The 24,585-nt window shown below is 34.9% G+C and overlaps 1 protein-coding gene across 11 annotated transcripts in view; it reads left to right on the top strand.

Moving 5' to 3' along the window:
- Nucleotides 1-24,585, top strand: part of LOC117240402 (protein lap4) — a 52,231-nt gene that overhangs the window by 5,448 nt on the left and 22,198 nt on the right. The gene's annotated exons all lie outside the window — the stretch shown is intronic.

Below are 24,585 nucleotides of genomic sequence, written 5' to 3'. Positions count from 1 at the left end.
GTGGGAACGTTTAACGGTCTAAATCGAGCTAACAGCCTCCATTTTTAGTCGAAGCGGTCGAATAATAAATGAAAAAAAAAGAAAAAATGAAAAGGAGAAAAAGAAGAAGAAAAAATAGAAAAAAAATTTCGAACAATACCAAAGTGTATAATAAGCGGCGGCATTGTACATGCTGAAAAATGAATTCTTTTGTTCGCAATGAAAGTCGAGAGCTGGAGTTCCAGCGAAGTAAAACGTTCTGCCGGTTTTACACCACGTCGACCTAGCGATTTTCGAAAACGAAATCGCATGCAACTTCGTTGCTCACTCGCCTGTACCTTGTCCTTTCGCCTTCATTCATACGATAAATCGAAACCGTTCCAATTTTTATTCGGTATGGTCAACTGTGAAATTCTCCGTACTTCGCAGTAACAGATCCTTTGTACTATTCTAATTGTGCTATATCGTGATAAATGTAAGCGTGGATGGATCAAAAAAGTCCATTTCGAGTCCATTTTATATAAAATTCAGAAATCAATTTCTCATTCTTTTTTACATGTTGCTAGTGGCTTATATTAAAAAATTTGAAATTTACAAGATAAACACTCTAAAAATTTGCACCTACAAGTTTTTATCGATTTTCTTAGTTTTATCGAATTTTTATTGACTTCTTAAAAAAGATCATTGCATACATATGTGATTTTCAAACCAGATAAAAGGGCTTTCCGTAGGTCATCGACTGTTCTCTTTCGCAATAACTGCTAAAATTCTTAGAATTCTTATATTATTATTTACCGATAATTTGCTATTTCATGATCGTACAAATGTAATCATTTAAAAGATACAATTGTACGACCACTGAAGATTGAACGTATGTAGTTACCTTTGAATACAGAGAAGATAGGTAACGCAAACTAGATAAGGGGAAATCGATTACCCAAATTTCGATGGACATGTGGTCATTGGCTCGTGTCACTCGATTGTTTTCGAGTGACCACCATCGTGATACATCGATAACGGGTCACGATTTCATCGATAAGATCTCTTCATCGTTGTCCATCAGCTCAATCAAACAGTCGCTTTAACAGTAGCCTTTATGCAATCTCCACTTCTGATTGATTATGTATCGAACTAAGAGCAATTTCCTCGAATAAGAAAGATTCTATATTGAAGTAAGTACAATATCCTCGGGGAAAGAAAGATCATACATTAAACGAAGAAGAATTTCCTCGAACAAGAATAAGAAAGATTATATACTGACCTAAGAACAGTTTCCTGGAATAAGAAAACTGATCTGTTCTAAAATTACGGATCTTTGAGTAGTTCTTAACTTAGACATCATCTTTCGACTTTGAAACTCGTAACATTAAAGAAACCACTCGAAAAATTTCTCTTCGCCAACAACCTGAACTTCATAATGCTCGGAGACTCTCAAAGTGTTTCTAGCCGCTTGAGAAGCTTCCATCGGGTCACTTTATGGCTTTACTGTAATAAAACCAAAAAATACCAAGGTTTATTTTAATCTATCCAACAGTATATTGATCATTTTTTACGATTTCTTGTCAACTTAATTTGGAAATTGGACAAATTAAAATTAGAATAGATTGGGTAGAAAGTGCGACTATTTGCAAACCTAAAACTTTAATTGTACAAAACCTTAACCATATCGATCGTAACCAATTTCTTACATTTTTAACTTTCATTTCATTTAATTTACATTTCAAACTTTCTCGATGGTGAAATACCACGATATTAGATTTTCGGAAGTAATCGTGTTTGCACTTTGCATCCTCATTTTGCACTTGCACTTTGCGCCAACGTTTCGTAGACATTACAATCCACTTCTTCGGGACAGACTTGAAGCAGTTTCATATATCTACGAAACGTTGGCGCAAAGTGCAAGCGGAAAGCGCAAATGCAACGTGCAAATGAAAAGTGTAAATGCAAAGTGCAAGTGCAAGTGCAAGTGCAAGTGCAAAATGTAAACACGATTGCTTCCGAAAAACCAACATTATGGCTTCGTACATTTTCTTTCCCTTATTTGCCCAACAAAGGATTAAATCACTATTAAAATAGCGGAGAGACCACTCGTCAGAGAAGAATCCATTTAGCGACTTTTATTCGATCATCGATCGATGTTTCCTCTTTAGTTTTACGAGGATAAAGAACAATGAAAGAACCAAGTCTTGTACTAAGGAACATTTCGTTGTTCTCTTCATTTCTCCCGTTCTTCTCGTGATTTTTATCGAACGAATATTACTTCTGTCTTCTCAAGGACGTCATTTTATTGCCAGCCATGACGCGCACAGATGGAAGATCTGTGTCGTCGGTCAATGACACACAATGGCATTCCCTACGAGACCGGAACTAGCGTTCACCAAATATAGAATGTTCGAAGTTGTCGCGTCTTGGATGTGGTATAGTAATTCGATATTAGGGCACATTAATTTCCACGAGTATGATAAACCGGAACTCTCTACCTCGGGGGCGATGCTTCGTGTACTGTTGGACTAAGTGGGTTGATCTTCTATGGGATTAAGCGTTTCCAGGATTGCACCGTGTGCGAATTAACACGAGGAACACCGGTCCTGTTCCCTGGGGAAGAAAAGAGGCTTGATTTAGTATGATTTTAACACCGGGGAAAGAACAGATGACGGCAGTCGAGCTGAAAGAGAAATCATACTTCCTTACCTAAATTCTAGTTTATTTTAAATTAGAGTATTCGAATTTCAACTAGAATTTTTAATAAAACTTGTCTCAAGATTATATTGATAGAAATAGAAAGTAATTTCATCACAATCATTTTTTCTATTAGTTTTATTTTACTATTTATGTTATAATACAAATTGTTATGTACAATAGACTATAATATAACTACAATATAAAATATATTAGAAATTAATATTTTACTGTAAACATTTTTTTTGATAACATTTATTAGATGTGTTTGGCAAAGGAATTATAAAACGTTATATAACTAATTTTCTTAATCTTTTGAGAGATATTACTACATATTATGTATGTACATACCTAAGAGCACGTAGTTTCTGATTAATTCAAACAGATTCTAGGAAATAAACACGATTGAAGAATAAAAACAATTAAATAATATGTCGATTGCCAAACAAAATACGACGATTTTAAATCATGTTACCAAAGATTTCCTCCGGCATTTATCTCTAAATAGCAAAATTTGTAAGCAAAAGATGCGTTAACAGCTCTAGCCGTGAACTTAATTTTAGAAATACCCTGCGATATACAAATAACTATAAGCAATTTTACGTCACCGGCTGTGAATGTGTTAAAAGGAACTGGAATTTGAAAGTTCCCCTTCTAAAATCTATTCTCTTGCGTTCCATTTTGTTGATCACATTCTTCGTGGAAAAAGGAGGCGGAATGGCACCTGAAAGAATAGGGGTGGATGATGAGATCCGGCTGTCTTTTGGACTGATAAAATTCTCCGGTCTTAAATTCCACCTGGAGCTTGACGATTTTCATTTGTCGAGTTATTTTTTAAAGTATTTGTACTTCGTTGAAATACGCGAGGAATTTAAAGAAACACCGCGTGTGCTTGTTTTATAGAATGTTCAAGTTCCACGGCGTATTGGGGCTTCTGAAATATTGGACACCTGAATGAGCGATAAAGCTGTTTGAGTAGCTGATCCTCCAGTTATTTTGAGCTACGTATAGAGCTATCGATTGTACACAATTCGCTGTAGCCTGGCCGTTCGGCCCCCTTTATTTTATTTCAATATCGTGCTGGCGAATATAAGCATTCTTCTAAAACCGTGATATTTTTCAACAAATAACGAAATACCAGAATGTCCATCGATAATTCACGGATAATGTATCGATCGTCGAAATCCAAAAATGGTAAATCGTTTCTTTGGAGTAAAATTACTTCTTGGTTATATAATACGTTTTTTGCAGCTGAAAGAAGATAAGATCTTACGCGTATACGAATATATAAATGTCGATGATTCGTTTGGAGAATATTATTTCACAGATTTATTTTATAAACAGAGCTCGTTAAACTTATTTGTTATTTTCATCGCTCCATAAAAATTAATTGGACCAAGAAGAGTAGTTCAATAAGAAGGAAAAGATATAAAAAGAAAAAAGAAAGAAAGAAGGAAATTGGGTCACGATGGATGAAATTTATATAAAACTGAGAATATTCCAGCCTGTCTATCTCGAGTAATGTTAAAAGAAATAAAGAAACTTGCTTCCTTCTCGAAGAATTAAACAGAATAAACATAAAGGAAGACACTGAAGATGTTAGCTGTTCCAATTTCTGTGTATTAGTCTTCCATTAGTGATGTAAGATGATAATCATCTTCCTTAAAGTCTTTCATATCTTATACACATGTAAATACCGCTGGTTATCGAGTTCATTGGAGTACTCCCACGTGAACAGGCTGGTCAGACTGGCTTTTTCGTGACGAAGCACGCTGGATTCTTCGAAAAATTATTTCCTGTTTCGTCTATCCTCTCGAGGGAACGTAACCACGAGAGAATCATGGACGTGCGACGACTCATCACGGCATCGGTTATTTCCTGGTTCCAGTTAGTTTATTGTACCGGTACTATGACAGCTCTAATAACACTCACGATGACAATATACCGCAATATGCTTATTAAAAGCGCCTCTCTAAGACAAAGCCTTAGTTATCGAATAATTCCACTAGTTATCGTCATGTTTTATAACTTGTCTCTATAATCCGAATTTTGTTCACTTGTAAGAGAAGAAAATTGTAGCGTGTCGTTAATCGCAGTATTTCTAATTTTACCTTGATTAAAAATTCGATAAGTAAATCGTTCGTTACTGGTTATAATGATATATCAATAATTATAATAAGTGTAGTAGTAGATAGATAAATAAAATTTTCAAAATATAATAATAGTTATATTAATAATTACGTTCTTGTAGTAATAAATAAAACTTCCAGACTACAGACGATTAAGCGCTTATTGATAGTTGACATTCAAACATGTTTCTTGCATCAAAGTTGCAAAACTCGTCAGTTTACGAAAGTATGAAATTATAGGACACGACGGTATGTAAATTTGTCTGAAAACACTATTTAAATGGATTGATTGCCCCTCGTTGATGCAATTACCACGAAATGGAATTTCAGGTTTGAGCCACTTAGCTGATGCTGTAGGTAGTTTGTGAGCGTTGCATCGACAGTGTGTTTATCGATATAAAACCAACTAAAAGAAGGCTTCTTTAATATAACTTCAACGAAATTGCAAATAAAATTAATTCGAATAAAGTTATACGGAAATATGTAGAAAATTTTTAAGGAATTATTATTGGCAGACAGCGAATGTTTATGAGAAATTTAAGGGTGCAAATATGCACAGAATGCACATAATTCGCAAAAGATATAAAAGGTATCTAAAATATAATTATTCGTTGTTATTCCGTTTTCTTCGTTCTGTTCATAAGTATATAAATTTACATAAACATGGGTAGTTTAATTATTGAATTAATTTTTCGCGAATTTAATGGCAAACAGAGCGAGTCTGATAATTTTACATGGCGCAGGTTAATTAAAAATTCCTGTTTGTCTAAGTAGTAGCACGTGCGGATCACCACGTGACGACATGGATGAACAATAAATTTCCTTCGCGTGTGGTGACATTGATGAACGCATACCATCGCGTCCACGAATTGAACAAAAAGATAAAACTATTAATTGCCACGTATATATCTCGCACGTTCTCGCAAATAAAGAAAATATTTTCCCTGGTTCGTATTTCCTCCTCCGGGGAATTTGTTAATTATTTTTCTAAAATTCACTGGTTTCAACGTGTTTACATTATGCACAGGATGTTTCCATAGCTTTAGATCAAACTTCGAGACTGATTTCTATCAACTGCTGCAAAGTTTTCTCTGTAGCGAAATAGCGATTAAGATTTCACTGGAGAAAGGAGATTTTCTTCTTAATCAAAGTAATTTTCGATGTTCAAAGTAAGTACGTAATTAAGAGTGATCGTTTGATTAATTTATATCGGAGGAGAAGATTGATTTGCAAAACTAATTGCTTAGTTTGGCTATAAAAATAAGGATAGAAGGAATCTTAAGTATTAGTGTGATTGAATAAGATCTAAAAATAAGATCTAAGAAGTTCCGAGAAGAATGTCTACTTTCATTCCTTTTTATAAATTAATCTGGTAACCCATTCTTCGAAAAGAACTAAAAGAGAAGAAAGAAGATTGGCTAGTCCACTTAGGCTAAAGACTTCGCTACATACATACAGACATTATTATTTAAATTATTTTTTTTGTAGATATTAGATAGAAAATTATTTTACCTATTAGATATCGTAACAAGTACATATATTCTGTGCATTTTTGTATCTTTAAATTTCCCATAAATACATAAAAATCCACAATGAATCCACTTCTATGAATATTTCATTTCACAACGTAATATTAGTTTAAAAGGTGCTATATATTTCATATAAGTTATAAAAACAAAATGTTCTTGATCCATCTAGAAACAGAAATCTTTTTCCATCTGTTGTATGTCCCAAAATTAATTTCTTATGTTACAAATGTACGACGATGATAATTCTTCATTTTTTGAACCTGTATTCTCCGCAGGCAGTAGGGTGTATCGTCTTAAGCGAAGAATCGTGATCCAGCAATTCTGTTACCCGATCTTCATTCGTTATTTAATCGCGAAAATCGCGTGGGTTGCCGTTATAGTCAGTCTATACCATGGAATTAAGCACCCGGAAGAGACGAGCGGACGAACGATTCCGTTGGAAGCTTTGAAAAAAAAAAACGAGGGATTGAAATGTCACGAACCCTCGAATGCTCTTAGCATTCTTGCTGGATCCGTGCTTCTCTTCTTTCTCTTTCTTTCCTTCTGTTTCTCCATGGACGGGGAAACGTGGAAGTAACCGAGTGGCTTGAAACTGGCACAGCTTAACAAATAGCCCCCAGACTCCTTCAATTAAACGTACGATAACGTTAAAAATCGTTTGCATAAGGATTCATCGTGTAATTAGCGGTCTATTGGAGATTCGAAAGGGAAATGATCTTCAAAGGAAATGGAACCTTCAAGCTCTTTTTTTTACATAATAGGTTAGCTGGTTTTTGGTAGATTGGACGAATTGCTGTTTACCTTAGGTTGGTTATGATGGTTGTTATTATGATATAAAAATATACGACACACAAGGAACGCGTGCTCTATTCAAGCGTTTTGCGTTTGAGACTCGAATTCGTTTAAGGGGAGGAGTTTTATGGGGGGGAAAGGAATGGAGTTCATAAAGATTTCTATTTTAAAATTTCACTGAGATAATTCTGGAACCAGAAGCAGAGACGAGACAGTTTTTATTAGCATGAATGAATCGTATAACTAAACGTGATATTTAATCCAGAATGATCAATTTAAAACACAGCACTCCTAAATAGACTGCTAAGATTTATACCGATTAACATTTCTATGAATAGAACTCAAGGAATGGAACCTAAGCAGAATGATTAATATTTTTAATAAATTCAAAAACCATGATCAATATAAATTTTGTCGAATTCGAAGACGTAATCAATAAAAGTTTCGTCAACTCCAAATACCGTATTGAACAAAATTTCAAAGCCGATCAATACTTAAACCTGTATTTAGCCTATCAATATATGTACACACATGCATACATACATACATATTTACCCAAATATTCTTAACTATTCGTGACGCGCATAAAGAAAGAGATACTGTTGTTTTCCTGAAAATTGTTGCGCTGTACTCGACACGTGCATACATCGATAGCATAACAGTTACACTAGTTGCACGAAAAGTAAATAATCTATCCTTTCTCCCTTCTTCTTACACAATTTCATGTATCCTCGCCCCTTGTTTCTCGAGCGCGTTGAAAATACGATCGAGAATATACGCCATCGAAATGTCAAGATCGAAGAACTTTGTGAATCCCACTGACAAATATCTTACGCGAAAGTATACGTTGAACGGTAATTACGTAGGATACGCCTAAACATCGTGCCAATTTGAAATGTTGCGCATGCCAGGGCGGAATAATTTCAGCTCTTCCTCTTTTCGCGATCGCTTCTCTTCGCTAACAATACCGCTAGATAGATCAACGTCGAAGGGGTTTCATAATTGCGGCTTTTCGGACGCAACCCGGCTTGAACAGAACGTTGAACGTGCAAGAAATTTAATGGCGAAAAGTTTGCCGGCTGTGGAAGCGGCTGATGAAACTCGCCAGGTTGTGGAATTTGTGGAGGATAGTTGGACATTGAAGAGGATTTTTCGGATTTATGAGATTGATATCCCTAGCTGCAGAGGTTGGGAAGATGGGAGGGGAGGTAATAGAAAAGTAAGTGTGAAATGATGGAATTTTATTCTTATTTTATTTGATTATAAATGGGTCAGCTATGTGGATGAAAAATTTTATATTATAGACGATATATTTTAAAATCTTAATGAAGTTTTTATTGCGTTTTTGTTGAAATATGAATGGTTTCTTTTGTAATTTTCAGCGAATCGAAAATAGTTCAAAGAACTCTTATTAAATTTTCACTGAATTTTGATTATAACGTGAGTGACTTTTTATTTTTAAGGAGGTTTTAATGGTTTTCATTTCCTTTGAGATCAATGCTTTGACGATTGTATTTGTGGCGATTTATTGTTTCGTAAATACTTCTTTGGCTATTTAATTGTCTTCTGTCGCTGACTAACGCGTCTCAAAAACTAGAGACTCAAAGAACCAGAAGAACATCGTAGCTCGTAACTATTATAATATTCCTAATTTTTTACCACAAAGATCACGCATTTTCAAACATCCTGTGCACGCTTTAAATGCATTATTAGCATTTTTCACGAAAGGTCGAGCTTATCAGTTGATATTTTTTAAACAAGGAAGCAGAGGCTTCTTTCATGGAGCCTCGTAACGTCTTGATGCTGACCTTTGCTAATTAGTCGCTGATCCTTGATAAACGAAGGCCATTTTTAATAAGGTACGCATGATTAGTTGTGTAGTCATCAATAAGTCGTGACATCTCTTCTGATTTTGATCTACTTCAAATTACATGATGGCATGTTCTAGTATCGATGAAGAGAGTATCCATTAGCGTTACTCCAGGAGGAATTGAGATATGTTGGTTCCTGTATAGTGAGTCGTGACAGCCTGTCACGAGCAATTTATATGATGCGATCGCTGTCGAAATTTAATATGTGACCCTTCCACTGCTGGCAACTTTGCTGGTTAACCTTCGACCTGACGATCTCAGGGCGAGATCGCGTTCTTTGGAACAAGAGAAGATTATAGGGATTAATTCTACGTGGAGAAGATTTGAAAATGAAACGTGATTGAAAGTGATAATAAGAGAATTTCGTGTAAATTCGGATCATTGAATTTTTTTTAGTTTTTCGAAAGATACTTCTCAGCCAAGTCTTTATTAACTGCATTATCCTTTCATGGGAAACCTCTGTAATTACGGGACCAAATGTTAATACAAACAAATCAGTTTCTACGAATGTAAATACGATATAATCTATTTTTAAGAGAAATGAAATGATAAATAGAATCATCGAATAAAGAAATTCTTATGTCCTAACAACTTATCCTTCTCAGTTAACAGATTGAAATCGAGCGAGAAATTTATAGCAGCTTGCCGTCTATTCGTTTATCTCTTTAAATGGAAGATTTTTATTTATTTCATTTCTTACTAGGATAATGCACGGAGTATGGATTTAAGAAATTCAGTTTCGATTTCAAGGTCATATTATTGTACATCGCTCAGTTCAAAAAAGAAAAATGCTGTCCTTGAAGACTAAAATGGTGTAACCCTGACAGAAATAATTGGTGAACCACACCCTTTGCCCTTATGAATTTTACAATTTCTCTTAGTTAAGGAAGAAAGTAAAAGTAAAAAGAGAAAAGAAAGATGTAAAAAGGGAGGGCACGAAGAAAATGAAGAATGACACATGTTCTGGCGTTTCACTGCGTAACGAAAGTTAGATATTTCACGCTACATTTGGAAACACCTTGTGTATGCATCACCATATGGCGGTAGAAAAACTTGAAAAACATCATGCCGACGATGAACAGTCCAGAAATGTTAATAAAGTATCATCCATCGTTGATACCTAATTCATTGCACGAAACTGCTTTTAGTTGACTATTATTATCGAAGCGTGCAATAAAGAAGTACATTCACGAGTGTACAGAAATATCTGTCGCGTTTTATCCGTGGAAGAATTCCACCGGAGGCATTGACGAGCTGAAAAGTCGATACTGTGTCCAGCAAGTCATCGAAATAATTGTGCTAATAACAGTTCCCCCATTGTACCTCTTTTATCTTCCTTTTGCGCCATTTTTAGTCACAGAGATCCCAATTTCCCAGTGTATCCGATGATTCAAACTTGATTCACCTCGTTTAAAAAAGTGTCAGAGAGGCACGAATCACGTTGAATTTCATCGTCGAATCAAATAAGCTTCGTTGTTGCGTTGCATTTGATCGCGACTATGGATCTACCGCGGCAGGAAAATGGAATTCGTAGTAACTGACCTTTTCTTTCTTCTCGTTACGGACGAACCATCCTTTAATATATTCTTGGATTTCCCTTCGTGAGATTCTCTGCAACGATTTCATTACGAAGTATATTAAGGTGAAATAAGAATTTTTCTGATGTAAATGAACATTTTTTAGAATTTGTGTTATTACAATTTTTAATTTCTAACAGGACCATTTGTTCAATTCCATAATTAATTAAATTATAATTTCATTCTCTACCACGAGTTCAACAAATATATTTTTTCTCAGAAGAAATTATTTCTAGAATAAACACGAAGTACTATTTTACGAAAAGTGGTAATGCAGCTTTTGCAAAAATTATGCGAAAATAAAACATTATGAATTATTTTATATCTATTAGATAGAATCTTATGAAAAAGGTCATATATCGTACGTAATCCTCAGCCGGTACATACGTAGAAACTTTTCACGTATGTATTACATCTTTTACGCCTTAAGAAGAAATCAACGCTACACGAACGTGTCTTGCGTAACGAAGATTTCTTTCGGAAGGAAACAAATTTTTCACTAAAAGTTCCCTTTCCCATTTGTGTAATGTTGCTTGGGATCTAAGCTGGGTTGCTAAGGGACGAAAGGCTTCTCGTAACGTGTCGAATGGAATTTTTATTCCCTTTCAATTGGTATTAATAGCGGAGGTGTGATTTTTATTGAAATTTATCGCCACCTTGCGAAAGGTCAGTGCAGACTAAAAGTTTCTCTTCCTGCCTTCATCTGTTGAAAGGGCCTTAAAATAACGCGCCTATCTATCCTTGCCATAATCTTTTTATCATCCAGCTTCCACGAAGTCTATTTCGATTCAAGCAGCAATAAAAATCAAGGATGAAACGATCGTGAAATTCATTCACGTAACTTGAACGATGAATCATTAATAGTTTCCACTTGGCGACTCTGTAAATGCACAATCTCCACATACCGTTGTAATTTGCAATAAGCTGGGTCGTTTGAAATTCCAAGTACATGTAAAGAGTCCCCGAGGGATGCTAGACGGTACTACAGGACGTGGATAATCGGCATGCGATTTTGCGACGACGTACGAACGGGACGACGTCGTCTTAAGGCTGCGACAACATTACGAGATCTTGTAGTAAATAATTTTACGGACGGTACACGTGAAACACGACGTTAATCCACACGTATTTACACACACACATTCGTCTGGCGGTGACGCGGAGTTCTATGTGTAAGCAAGTGTCACGGTCTCTACGTTGAGTAATCCTACATTCCCTCGCATAGACACGCTATGACAAATTAATAAAAAATGTCGTTCGAACAGTCGAATCATCGAATAACTTGCCACTTTGCATGGTAAGAGCTACAATTAAATTTTTCGAAGGCAAATTTGCTCTTGAAGACTGTCATGAATGAAAATTCAGCGCAGTCCTTTTTTAAATTAGCAAGGTGTAGTAATTAAGCTTTTGTTTTGTATATCTAGTTTAGTAAAAGATAGCATCTGGTTTTAATATTAAGTTCCGATTTAAATAATTGCGAGAATGTGAATACTTTTGTGACTCACTATACACACGCCAAGGAAAATTCAATTCTCTTGATCTATGGTCGCGCAGTTGGAAAAAATCGCATTACTGTAACGTACAAAGATTTATGCGCGTTTAACGAAGTTTGTAATTATTCTATTATTAGCAAAAATGTACATTGGAACTGAATCTTCCTTCCAATTGGAAAATATAATATTTTGCCTCGAATTCATCTTGAGGTACATGATGTAACAAATTTCAATATCAATTTCGATGTAGAACAATTATATCGATCAATTTAATTAAACATAAGTTTAAGAGAATATCTATTTAGGTTATCGTATCACGTGTAGAAAATAATAAAACTTTGATCTTTTCTAATTTTCTCACGAACCTAACACTTATGAAAGAAACACTGCGAACTAATAGCGTAAACACTTTGTATACATGTACATACCCTGTTATTACACTTGTGTAGAGTATTTTCTCTTGAGAAAATTAGTTGTTCTTTCTGTAATTTACGTGATAATAAGTTATTATTGATATATAGTTATATAGTTATAGTTATATATAGTTATCGTAGTATGTATTTGTTCAGAGCCTTTATCAAGAAACGAAAAATGTATTTAGGACTGGAACATGGTCTACAATTCTAAATAATCAATGTTGATATGTGGGATGAAAAACAATTCGTAGAAATGGTTAATAAAAGTTATTCGTACAATTTCGAAAGGTCAACCCCTGTAGTTTGTTATCAGGAAACAAATTGGATGGGAATAATAATGACATTCTCGTCCCACTCGATAAACTCTATCCTCGTCATTTAATCGTGTCGGGAATTTTGCAATAATTACTTCACTCTGCTAATTAATACCGCGTAGTTTGTGGTTTTAATTATGTACGAACATGTTGTTTGAAAGTTCCACGTCTATTTAGGATTTTTTGTTCAATATGCATCGTTTTCGTTGTTGTATTTTCTATGGGATATGGTCGAAAGATCATATTATAAAAACAAATAAGAGAAAATTTTGTATGGAAAAGCAGCTCAAGAGTGGAGGAAAAAATTCTTTTATCTGAAGTTTGGTTTTCGAGAAACTTGAGTTTGAAAATTCATTGTGTACACATCTGTGCACTTCTCTAACATAACGTATTTAACTATGAAAGTGCATACATATGTGCGTGTATACACAGCGAATTTTCGAAATTAATTTTCTCAAAACTTAAGCTTTAAATGAAAAAAATTATCCACGCTTTTAGTTTATCTCGATATTTTCTCATAGAGAACCAACTACTGTTAGCATGTAAAATAGTTTCAGCCGTACTCTCTAGATATGCCATCTTCTATTTGACCCTTCGAAGTCTCGATAATTACCATTTTCTGTTTTTTGGATCTTTTCGTGCCGTTATCGATCAATGGATGTCTGCTTCTCTTTTCATCGTTTTTCCTTCGTGCTAAGCGACGGCAATTTTTCAAGCAAAATTCAAGGTAAAGGGATCAAAGATAATGAAAGCGGAGGAAGAGGTAGGAGAGACGGCAATATGCTGCAAGATTAATGTTCAGCTCGCGAGCCGCCGATCGAATTATTTCCTTTTTGTGTACAAGAGTGTGTCGCGTTTCGTAAAGACGGATTTATAGAATATACCGGGTGTATATTACATAATTATGTTATAATTTATATTCTATAATTAGTCTATAATTATATTCTATAATTAAGATTTCGTTTACAGTGTTTTTGCAATGTTAATTTACTTAATCTAATGATTATACCTGTACACATACATATAATTTTCCTTATTCTACTTGAGCTAATTTCTTACTCTCTGCTCTCTGAGAGACAATTTTATTCAATAACTATAATTATACACTCAAAGCAGCATGTAATCTCGAGCTTCCTGATATTCGTATATATAATTTATAATAACATCTATTAGTTTGAAGCTTATTCGAAATTTACTTCGTGAAGAAGCTTATTATATGAAACTCATTTACCCAAATAGCTCGTCATAAGCTTATTACGTCTACTCAGAGAACGAACTTTCCAGAGAATACATAGTTACTCTTCGTATTTGCTACTTACTTTCTCGTTTAAAGTCACTTGCATCGATTCGATGACACCCTGTACAACAGCGTGCAGTATAAATCCCGTTTTATCCCGACATTTCCCTCGTCGCTGTTGTACATCGAATTCAATTTGTGTAATAAATTGCATTTCTATGATAATCAATATCATAAATTTTCGTCTGTCCGGACGCTTTCTTCCCGTATACGTGGCCTCGTATTAGTTCATATTCCATCGGTTTTGTGCCATCGGATGCACCTGTATCGAAATCATTTTGTCTCGTGATACTATTTCAAGAGATAATCACTTTCCAATGCCGATAAAAACGAAGTTCTATGGAGCTTACCAGTTCGAAGAAGATGCTATTCTATAAAACCTAGTTATAGATTTTTCAGATAAAATTGCAGTTAATTTCGTTTGTACCTGTCCGGTAGCCCAATTTATGGTTAACCAATGCATGTAACATGAGAAAGTAGAAATAGAACGAAAGATACTTTTTATTCGCTCGACCACAAAGTAGTTTCGATCTAATTGGCTTGGTTTATTGGTCTGTTAGCTTTACTAGCGAAGTTTGGTTAACAAGATCAACTTCACTTCGGGTTTTATTATATTTGCGAAACTTCAGCCTCGTTTCTGTGTTAAAGAGAAGCAAAGATTGGTTTCAAACAGGAAGTATTATTTTCTTTTTACTTAGTTTGATGAACATCGTTAATAACTTTTCAAGTTGCTTGAGAAATAATTAAATGTTTTACGTTTATACAGTCCGCTAAAAAACTATTTGAAGAATAAAAAAGAAATAATTCAAAATCTGCTTTTAATAAATATTTTAGATCAAAATAATAGCGTGCTGGTTGAAAATAAAATAGAATAACCAGTGAAAAATATGTATTAAAATCTGAGCACGAAAAATATTGCACCTTTAAAATTCAAATATATATTTTGACCATATATTTAAAAAATGATTGATTTTATTACAGACCTGTTTTATTAAATTTTATGTTTAAAATTTGCAAGTTTTCTGTGACTTACGGATGAGAGTATGTATTCCTATTTTTTGTCTAATGCGAACGTTTAATCTGTCAGAAATTATTACAGACATTACGAACGATATAATTATTACATAAATCAGTTACGTGAAGATTGCGTTGAACTGCTTGAAGAAACTACGCACGTACTATAATGGCGTGGCACTTTATCAACGGTGTGACAAGAACAGTAAAAAGATTACGCACACGTGGAAAGGAAAAAACGAGGAAAGCGCTAGTCAGTTAAATGAGTCACACGAAGAATGTTTGAACGTTTATATTTCACATGTGGTATCATCGATTTCGATCCGCGTACAGATTCCAGTTCCAGTAATTTCCCTTACCAGGTATATTTCGATCGATGAAAGTATGCAGAAAATTTTCTATTATATAACCCTGTTATGGCTCTCAAATTTTGTATATACATATATAATGCCTCCCAGTCTCGATCTTTTCATATCGTTTTAGTTTTCAACCAAGAAAAGGAAACCTTTAATGTTTTAAGGAAACCGTTAGCATCAATCAATAACGAGTTTTCCATATTTTTCTCAAATTTAACAAATTCTCTAAGTCTTTTATAAAATTTTCTAATTTCTGAATCTTCCTGTAGAAAAGTACGATCGAGCCGAAAATAACCCAAAGGCTGTAGCAAAGTATTCTTAGAGGATCTTTTCTATTTGAATCGAGTACGAACAATTGTATATTTTACTTTAAAATTTTACTGGTGATTGAAGATTTGTACAATGTAAAGGCTCTTATAAGAATTTCTTAGGTCGAATTCCACTTTGCGCACCAAACATTTTAAACTCAATTAGAATCGAGTCGTGACTTCTATCACTTATTAACTCTCTCCTAATCGAAGTTAAAACCCGAATACTCAAAAATTCCAGTTATATAACGTCATGTAATCCTATTAGGATTGAGTCAGAATGCAAAGCATTTGCTGATCATTTCCTAATTCGGGTAATCAATAATTTCAGACAGGATAGAAAAGTGAATAGGATCACTTAAATTTTCGTATGATAACAGAATTAAGTATTTGAAAAGGAATAAAAAGGGAACATTTTAATAAAATGATATCTCAGAATGTGTGTTATAGATGTACTTGCACATAAAAATTCGAGATATACTACGTTATCAAAGATTATATACCTGCCTGTCTTTCCACTCCTCGTAAATGCAACGATAAACGAAGTATAACTTTGTACGCATGAGGGACAAGTTATAGCGCAAAAGATTCTTCTAGACAGTTATTGTGAAGTTTGTTCATAGAAAAAAGCGTATTTATGCATATGTATACATTTCATATATGCGCTTGCATGATTAAAGAGCAATCTTCGCCCTCTACGTAAAAAGAATTCTCTTACGTAAAAACATTATAGCTTCCCATTAAATTCATCTGTATTACATGATTATTCCCACAGGTATAGTGAAGGGACCTTCAAGTTCCAAATTGTATATACATTAGCGCTAAAAATTATTCGAATATTATAAAATTATTATTGAAAAGACTAATGATGATCTTAGTTCTTATTGTTATTAGAGATTCGAATGGAATTAAAGAAATACGCAACAGTTTAGAATTCTCAGATGTAGAAGATTATGTAGTTATTTTTCTTTCTATTTTAAGTTATTTCCTTAGAATTTATTTAAATAAACAATTCGAAGATACGTAAACATTATTACGCATTAATGAATTAAAAAACTTCTAAACCTGAAAGATTAAAATTTTAAAGGTTTGAAAGTTTAAAAATTCGAAAATTCGACAATCTAAAATTTGGAAAATTCACAAATTTAAAACTTCTGAAATTTGAAGTTTGAAAATTAAAAAATCGGAAAATTTAGAAATTTAAGAGCTCAGAAATTTGAAAATTAAACGTTTTAAAGATCGTATGCATGTATCTATTTATTTATTTAAATTTGAAATTTGAAATTTTAAACGCATGGAATGTTGGAAACATTTAATGGATCAATAATACATAATCATAGAGCAAAGCATACAGATACTGTATTTACTATGCTACTATTATTCCCTACTTTCTCATGTGGTTTTAAGACACAGTTACATTTCAGAAGAAATAGTATCAAACGGCTTGTACAGTGTGGAAAATGAGTTTGCATAGGGTCTCGTGATGGTCAACGTATCAACTTGAAGACATTTGGTGTGCATACCAAGTTGCTAGTGGAAACTTAATAAGACACTACAATCAGGTTACGCGAAACGCGTACACACGCTGGCTTCCCGGACGTTTTCAGTTATACAAAACGTGCCGGGACTCTTGGCGACGACACACCGCTTCATTCTGTCTTCAACCTCGCGCGGTGTATAAAAGCGTTGCAAGTCTTTTTTTTCGAGCACGTTTTCTAAACTTGCAACCTTGCTTCTTCCACTGTGTTCACCGATCGTCGCAAGTGTCTCTTGCGAAACGTCGAGAACGACAACAGTTTTCAGACTGGATCGATACTGGCCGAAACTTTTCATTGCTCGTGTCGCTCTGTTCTAACTGATGTCCTAAAGTTTATTATTTCATTCAATGTTTTATAGTTTTGAATATAAATATTTCTGATATCAATTAATTGTAGGTTTAATTATTGGCATGTTATTAAATTTATTATATATTAAATAGAATTATATTAAATATTATATATTAAATAGAAAATCATCCTATACGTACAGCTATAATGTACGATATTCTCCCATTGAACGTTAACGAATTAGAAAAAGATTACACGCGTGTATTTTTTGAAAAAACCAATCCATCGATCGAGTTACAAATGAAAACGAAGAGAACGCTCGACGATTCCACGAGCTTTCGAAAATCCTTGTGCAGTTACGTGAAAGCTTTTCCAATAGAAGAGTGTATATTCCCTCTTTTCTCCCCTGGCAAAATTCTGACGAGATCTAGTCGCGGTTCGCGTGTTTTGTTTCGAGCGTGATACGAGTATAGAAGAGAAGGAAAGAATGGTGAACGATATTTGCACGCGTGTGCATATGCGCGGACATGATTTCTGTGCATTGAATAAAACGATTCGCAATATCTGGGCTAGTGATTGATATTTCTGCGTCGCTTTTGAGAGGCAGAATGAAAGACAAAGAAAGGAGGAGAGACGACAAAAGTGCCCCACTTTTCGAGACACCCTAGAGTGTTCGTACCTTCGATCGAACCGCTTTGTTCAGCTCTAAGGATCCATCGAAACGGCCATGTATGTATGTACGGACGTGGAAAGGTGAAAATAAACGAGAAAATAGTGGATGATCGCACCTTATACGTCCGTGGACACCTAACGAGACCGTGAAATTGAGATTGGCGTTCCACGTGGTCCACGTGTGCGATATTAGACGGACTTAATTAAGAGATAAATATAAATAACGCCAGGATGTGTATGATATCCCGAATAAATATAATTTTAGTCATTCGAGCTGTAGGTACACGAGACAAGAAAGGGTAGTTAACGTAATTGGTATTATTTATAGCGTCTTCGTGCACATAAACGGCAATCCTGTGATGAGTAGTAGGTACATACAATAATATGATACACATGTATACTATAGTACCTACATACATAGAATACATTTATTCTTTTTTTTTTTGCTTCTTAATGAAAAACCATCAGCCTACGTACTTAAACGAAGAGATTACATAATTCGATAAACTAATTAACTTTATCATGTTACGAGACGACCGGAACGATTAGGGGAACAAGCGAACTTTCCGCGTCGGTTCTAGAACATTTGCGAAACTTGTTATAAATTGTGCGGGCAACTTTCTCGCTCACACTTGGCGCACACTTCGTGGTTGACCTCATTAATGGCTAACAAGTTGCCCGCGAGGACGAGTTTGAGGAACAATCGAGTGGAAACTGACAACTGGAGACGCGTCCCGCGTCGAGGCTGTTCCCAGTATACCGCTCTAAATTTAGGTGTTCGTGAAACCGTGCAGTTTAATTAAAACGTCCACGTATACGAGCAATTTTCGCGACACGTTTCACGAAGGAAAATTGCTTAAATGAACGAAGAAAAAATAAAAATTCGCAGTACGTAAGAAGGACCTGGTTGCATCGAAAGCGTTATGTTGATTTTTAAGAGGTTGTGTGTATGTTTGAAAATTAATCAACGGCCAGGAACAACCCTCGTAGTTGCTGGAATAGTAGCATACATATGCAACGAGATTCAATCCATTATCCATGTTGAATATGTAAATAAAACGTGCGTCGTTCGCTTAGCTTACAGTATGTAACATTGTGAGTTTGGTCACTTTCGTTGTTATTCTTTACTCAACAAAAAGAATTTCTTTACAATTTTGTCGGTATGAATCATTTGCTAAAGAACGTACATATACGTTTTTTTGTAATATACAATTATTTGTATTATTTCCATTTATGCGTATTACGTTACAATTAAGTGTACAAAATACTTTATTATTTCCACGTCTATTATTTTTTTAACAAAGGGTGCCTTCAATTCCAAATATACTGAACTGGAAGAATCAAATTTTATCTTGAATATCTATTTAAATTTTCCTCAATGAATTTCATGTACATATTTCATGTTTCAAGAAGTAACGTAGATTTTTATAGAATTACAATTTTAAGGTGTCTTAATCTATTATATTCTCCTGATTATCTGAAGCTCGTGGACGGAAAAATAATCTCATAATATGCTCATACAACTACGAAAAATCTTGGAAAGCTTATTACGATAACATCAGCTTGCATAATTCGGGTATTTATCTCCTACAACTATTGGGTCAGAATTGAATCGTTTGGAGCATGAATCGTGGCCAGTTCTCCCCTGTGAGTTTCTAGTAACAAACAATTTTATTTAAATTCGGAGTTTTGCCAAACCTTACGTTGTGCGCGTCGAATAAAATGAAATCGTTGTTCACAAACTACGCCATTCGCCTTCGGATTTATCTTAAAATAGAACGTCGGAATGAAGATTTTGCATATCCTGCGATCATAAGTGATTTAACAAAATTTAACAAAATCTGGACAGGAAGGTCGAGGAAGTTTGATAATTTCAGAAACGTAAAATCATTCAATTGAAAATTACACATTTATTTTGTGAAAGCGGTGTCATTGATTAATGATTGCATCACTGTATTTACGTTGATATTATCGCGCATTTATTCGATGTTAAAGTGAGGCGAGTCTCGTGTAAGCCTCACACGAAGTTTTCACTTGCTTCAATTAATGCGATACGCTCGGGTGAGACGGTTCATTGACCGTCACGAAAAAAACAAGGGAAAGTAACAATTAAATTATGCGAGATTAGATGCGTTCCGGTTAATGTTACGCCGTTTGTAATTCGAATTCAGAATTTTCGATTCAGAAAATCGACGATGCGATTCGGTTACGCGCACGCAACAATAAATCAACGTAAGCCTGGTAACATTTTGTGGGAGAAACCAGCGTACTCTCTTTTTCTCGAATACCTAATTTCTATTTTAATTTCTGTTTTTAAAAAGCTGCTATTACCTCTGTTATTTTTCGCACGAAACACTTGCAATTAGGAAAAATAAAATGTTAATTGGATCTTTTTATCTAATTCACAAAGTCTTAAATCCTTTTTTTATAATACTCCCTCTTTAATATAGTAACATATAATAAACACAGTACATACACATTGACATTCTATGTGTATGATTGAACCGAAGCTGAAACTCGGTGTGTGAGATATCGTTACCAGGGAAATGGAAACCTTTATGTACGAAAAAGGAAAAAGAAAGAAAGGGAAGAAGCTGGCAAATATAAATTATTAAATATTGTAAATGCTGAGTTGTTAATCACTTATTAAATATACATATAGTCAAAATAATAAAATTCAATGAAATATACGTAGAAAAGTAATACGTATAATCAGCTTTTAACAAACGTCTATGTAACAATGTATAACTTCCACGAAGTTTATTCTAACATGTCGCCATAGAATACACCACAGCATCAGGTTTCGAAAAAAAAAAAAAAATCTGCTGCTGTCCAAAGGATTTTATGCCAAAACCAACGTTAAAACAAAACTAAACGAACATCTTTTCTTTGATTAACAACTTTCATTGCGCCCGTTTCATTTTAATGAAAACCGTTCTCCAGCCCCGGGGAAATTCCGTTTATACTTCGCCTCAATGCAGCATTCGCATTTATTATTTATCTTCGCTTTCCGGTTCGTGCAAAATTCAGTGAGCGAGCATCGTTACGAGTCACGACGTTAGAAAAGCAACATTTTTCTTCTTTTTCGTTCTTAATCGGCGAATTCTCTTTTCTATGGCTCTCATAAAGGAAACCTGTATGTAAAAAAAAGCGTATCGCACACAAGTCGTGTCACGATCTTGTGAAAACTCGTTGCGTGATCATAGAAGAGATAAACCGCGACCGCAACAGGTTCGGGTTCAGGAAACTTGCCCCTTGATTAAACCACCCACGCACGTGCGTGTGAACAGGCGCATTTCCATGCGTACAGGTTGTCGAATGGTCCAATTTCTACTGGTATCCTCCTAACGATCAATTTTCCTGCCCTTTCGTCTGTTTTCTCTTATCTTGTAAATCTATTAATCCTCTCATTACACATACTTATTTGCATGTTAATTTAAAATCTGTTTGCTTAAGACCTAGTTGCGTGTAAGACGAGCATGCGAGTAATGCTAATATATGTACACTGCAAACATACATATTCATAATTATGAAGTAACTGCTTTTGCAATAAATATAGATTATGATAATAGATATTTAATAAAAAATGACTACGCATTACATACGTTCTGTGAAGGGAACGTAGAATTATTTTTATTTCCATTTTCTAACGTTAATGCATTTCATTTACAATCTTTTTTTAAACCTATTTACATTATTACATTATTTAATTTCTTAATATCGTAATTGTGAAAAAACTTCCAACAATTTGTTTGATATTTCTTCTACTACATATTTCTTCTTCTGCTTAGATTTCATAATTTCAAATTTGTTATTCGTACAAATACGTAGCATCACGGTAGTAAATGTATTTAATGACGAACAATGAAGTTCGTGTAAAATACCGTCGACGATTTATCTGTAACGAGCGGTGGCGATTGTTCTTAATTATCGGTGATCAAAGTTGCGTGCGGAGTCGCTTCGATTCCGTTGCAAAATTACATCGTGTGTTTTTCTACGTCGTTGCCTCTGATTTAAACGCATTTTTACTTATTTTCTTAGAAACAACCGCCGCTGCGAAATTCGAATTAGTTACGGACTCTTCCTGTAATGCATTGTTCACTTTGTAACGAGAAAGTTGAGTGTTGCGTTGCATCGCTTTTATTGTTCGCGAATTGTTTCTCCGAACTCGATTTTAATCGTGGAATTTCTTTGATCTCCACTACGTGATTTCCTTGCCGGAAGATTAAATATCAAACCGCAGAAGCTAGTCTTCAAATTAGGTACTGTTAATAAAGAACCTAAAATATGAAAAACACAAAAATTTCTTTAACAAATATTTCAAATAACGCTAGAGAACGCTATTTAAAAATCATACAAGACACCTTAAAATATTATCAAAGATCTCCCCAAAAAAGTTATCGAAAGAATATTAAAAAGTCCCCTGAACGATTATTCAAAACAATAAAAATGACAAATAGCAAAATTTCGTTACAGGATAAGAGAAATATTCGTAAATAAATCATGAGGAAAACGCTGTGTGAAAACGTATTTTTCTCGCATTAATCTCCGTAGGTAGAACGCATTATACGTATACCAGAGTACGGTTTCCAGATTCAGATACAGGATCTGGAATAGTCAAGACTGGTTGACAGTGAAAACTCGTTGCGTGCAAGAAATATAAGTTTATAGCAACAGGTTCAGAAAACTCACCCCATTAATGAAAGGCGTTGCACTCGCGTGTAGGTGCAACGCACGCAGAAGATACGACTGATTGGAATGCAGCCAGTCAGCGAATTCTTTTCCTCTTTTTTTTCTCCATCTTGTCGTGTATGATTTTTCTCCCAACGGGAAGATGATTATTTTTATGCTGGAACGAAATCTAAACGGTCAGAATAGGGGGAAATACATATAGACAGGGGAAAATTGATGTTCCCTGCGACGGATGATCGGTAATTGCGATAGCTCGATATTACCTTCGGCTTTGCAGGCTTCCAAACACTTCCTTATCCTTTTCTGATGAAAATGGTTCGTTCGTCATTTGATCTCTAAATTTACAGATGTTACCACGAAATAAAATAGTATTATGAAATGCACGTAGTGGAGTTACGATCAATCGACCGTGACTGGAATGTAGTCACGATAAAACTGTATTTCCTTCCTGTCTTTTTGGGAAGTACCGTTTTCTACGAGCTAACAGTAAATGTACCTCTACGTTTCTTATGGACGACCTCATTTAGATTCTCGGGCTTGTTAAACGATAACATCCTCCGTCACTTTTCTGCTGAGAAGATGTCTTTCACCTTCGAAAAAGAAAAAAGAAATGTGGGACGAATCACTTCTGGCGTAGGAGAAATTGTAGCTCGCGAACTTTCCAACGAGTTCATCGCGCGTTCACGTGTTGCACGTTATTACATAAGAACGTAGATCGCGCATATAGGCGCGACGCAAAGCGACATGTCACCCTCGTTACCCTCGTCTCATCCTTTTATTCCTCTCTTTCTTCCCGCTTTCTCTTTTTTTCCTATTCGAGACGATTTATAATGGTTTCCAATCACCCGCGATTGTTATTCGATAAACGTGTAGCAGTAATATTAATAAATGCTGAATCTCAACGAACCCGCGATGGATCACTGATTGAACGAGTCGGCGAGATCTTTTTTCTCGTTACGATCGCTCGATCAATTCCTTCACGTGTGCCGCGGATATTACGTAAGGGGGAAAAAAGGCTACGTGCACTGTGTAATCTCTTACCCTTACCGCGATATTACCCCTATTCCCTGTTGCGTATCCGCGCCAGAAAACCACAGAAGTGAATATCTCTTGCGATTTATACGGCATAAAATTACACGTCACGAAAGCTTCGGCTTTAAAGGCTGTTTACCCGATTGCATTTTTTTTCCTTCCCGGCGAGACCGAACGAGTAGTCTCTTGATGAGCGTAAACAGCGTTGTGTCGGATATAGTCTTGACTATACACGGGGTTAGCTTCTGATAATGAAGCGATGCAAGCCGGAAGACGGATCTAAAGATAGATGAAAGAATTATAGAATGAAATTTGTTTATGCGATGGATGGAAAGAAATTTGTGTTTCATAGACTATAATTAGCTTTCAGCGTAGATTTATTTTTACATCTTTCTCTTTTTTTTGTTCTTTCTACCTTTTTTTTATTATTATTATATTCATGTTAGAAATTACTATGTACGTATAATAAAAAGAAAATATAGTATTATAGATTAAGTAAGAAAACAGATTTATGTTCTCATGTTCACCACAATGAATTCTATTTATTCAAACTTAGTGCGTGTTCACATGTGACGACTAGTCTTCCCCACCCTGGTGCGTTTTACACGG

This window comes from Bombus vosnesenskii, unplaced genomic scaffold (assembly GCF_011952255.1).
Source record: "Bombus vosnesenskii isolate JDL3184/JDL3185 unplaced genomic scaffold, Bvos_JDL3184-5_v1.1 scf7180000014621, whole genome shotgun sequence".
Taxonomy (NCBI): domain Eukaryota; kingdom Metazoa; phylum Arthropoda; class Insecta; order Hymenoptera; family Apidae; genus Bombus; species Bombus vosnesenskii.
The sequence above is the reverse complement of the archived record's forward strand: the minus strand, read 5'-3'. Positions and strand labels throughout refer to the sequence as shown.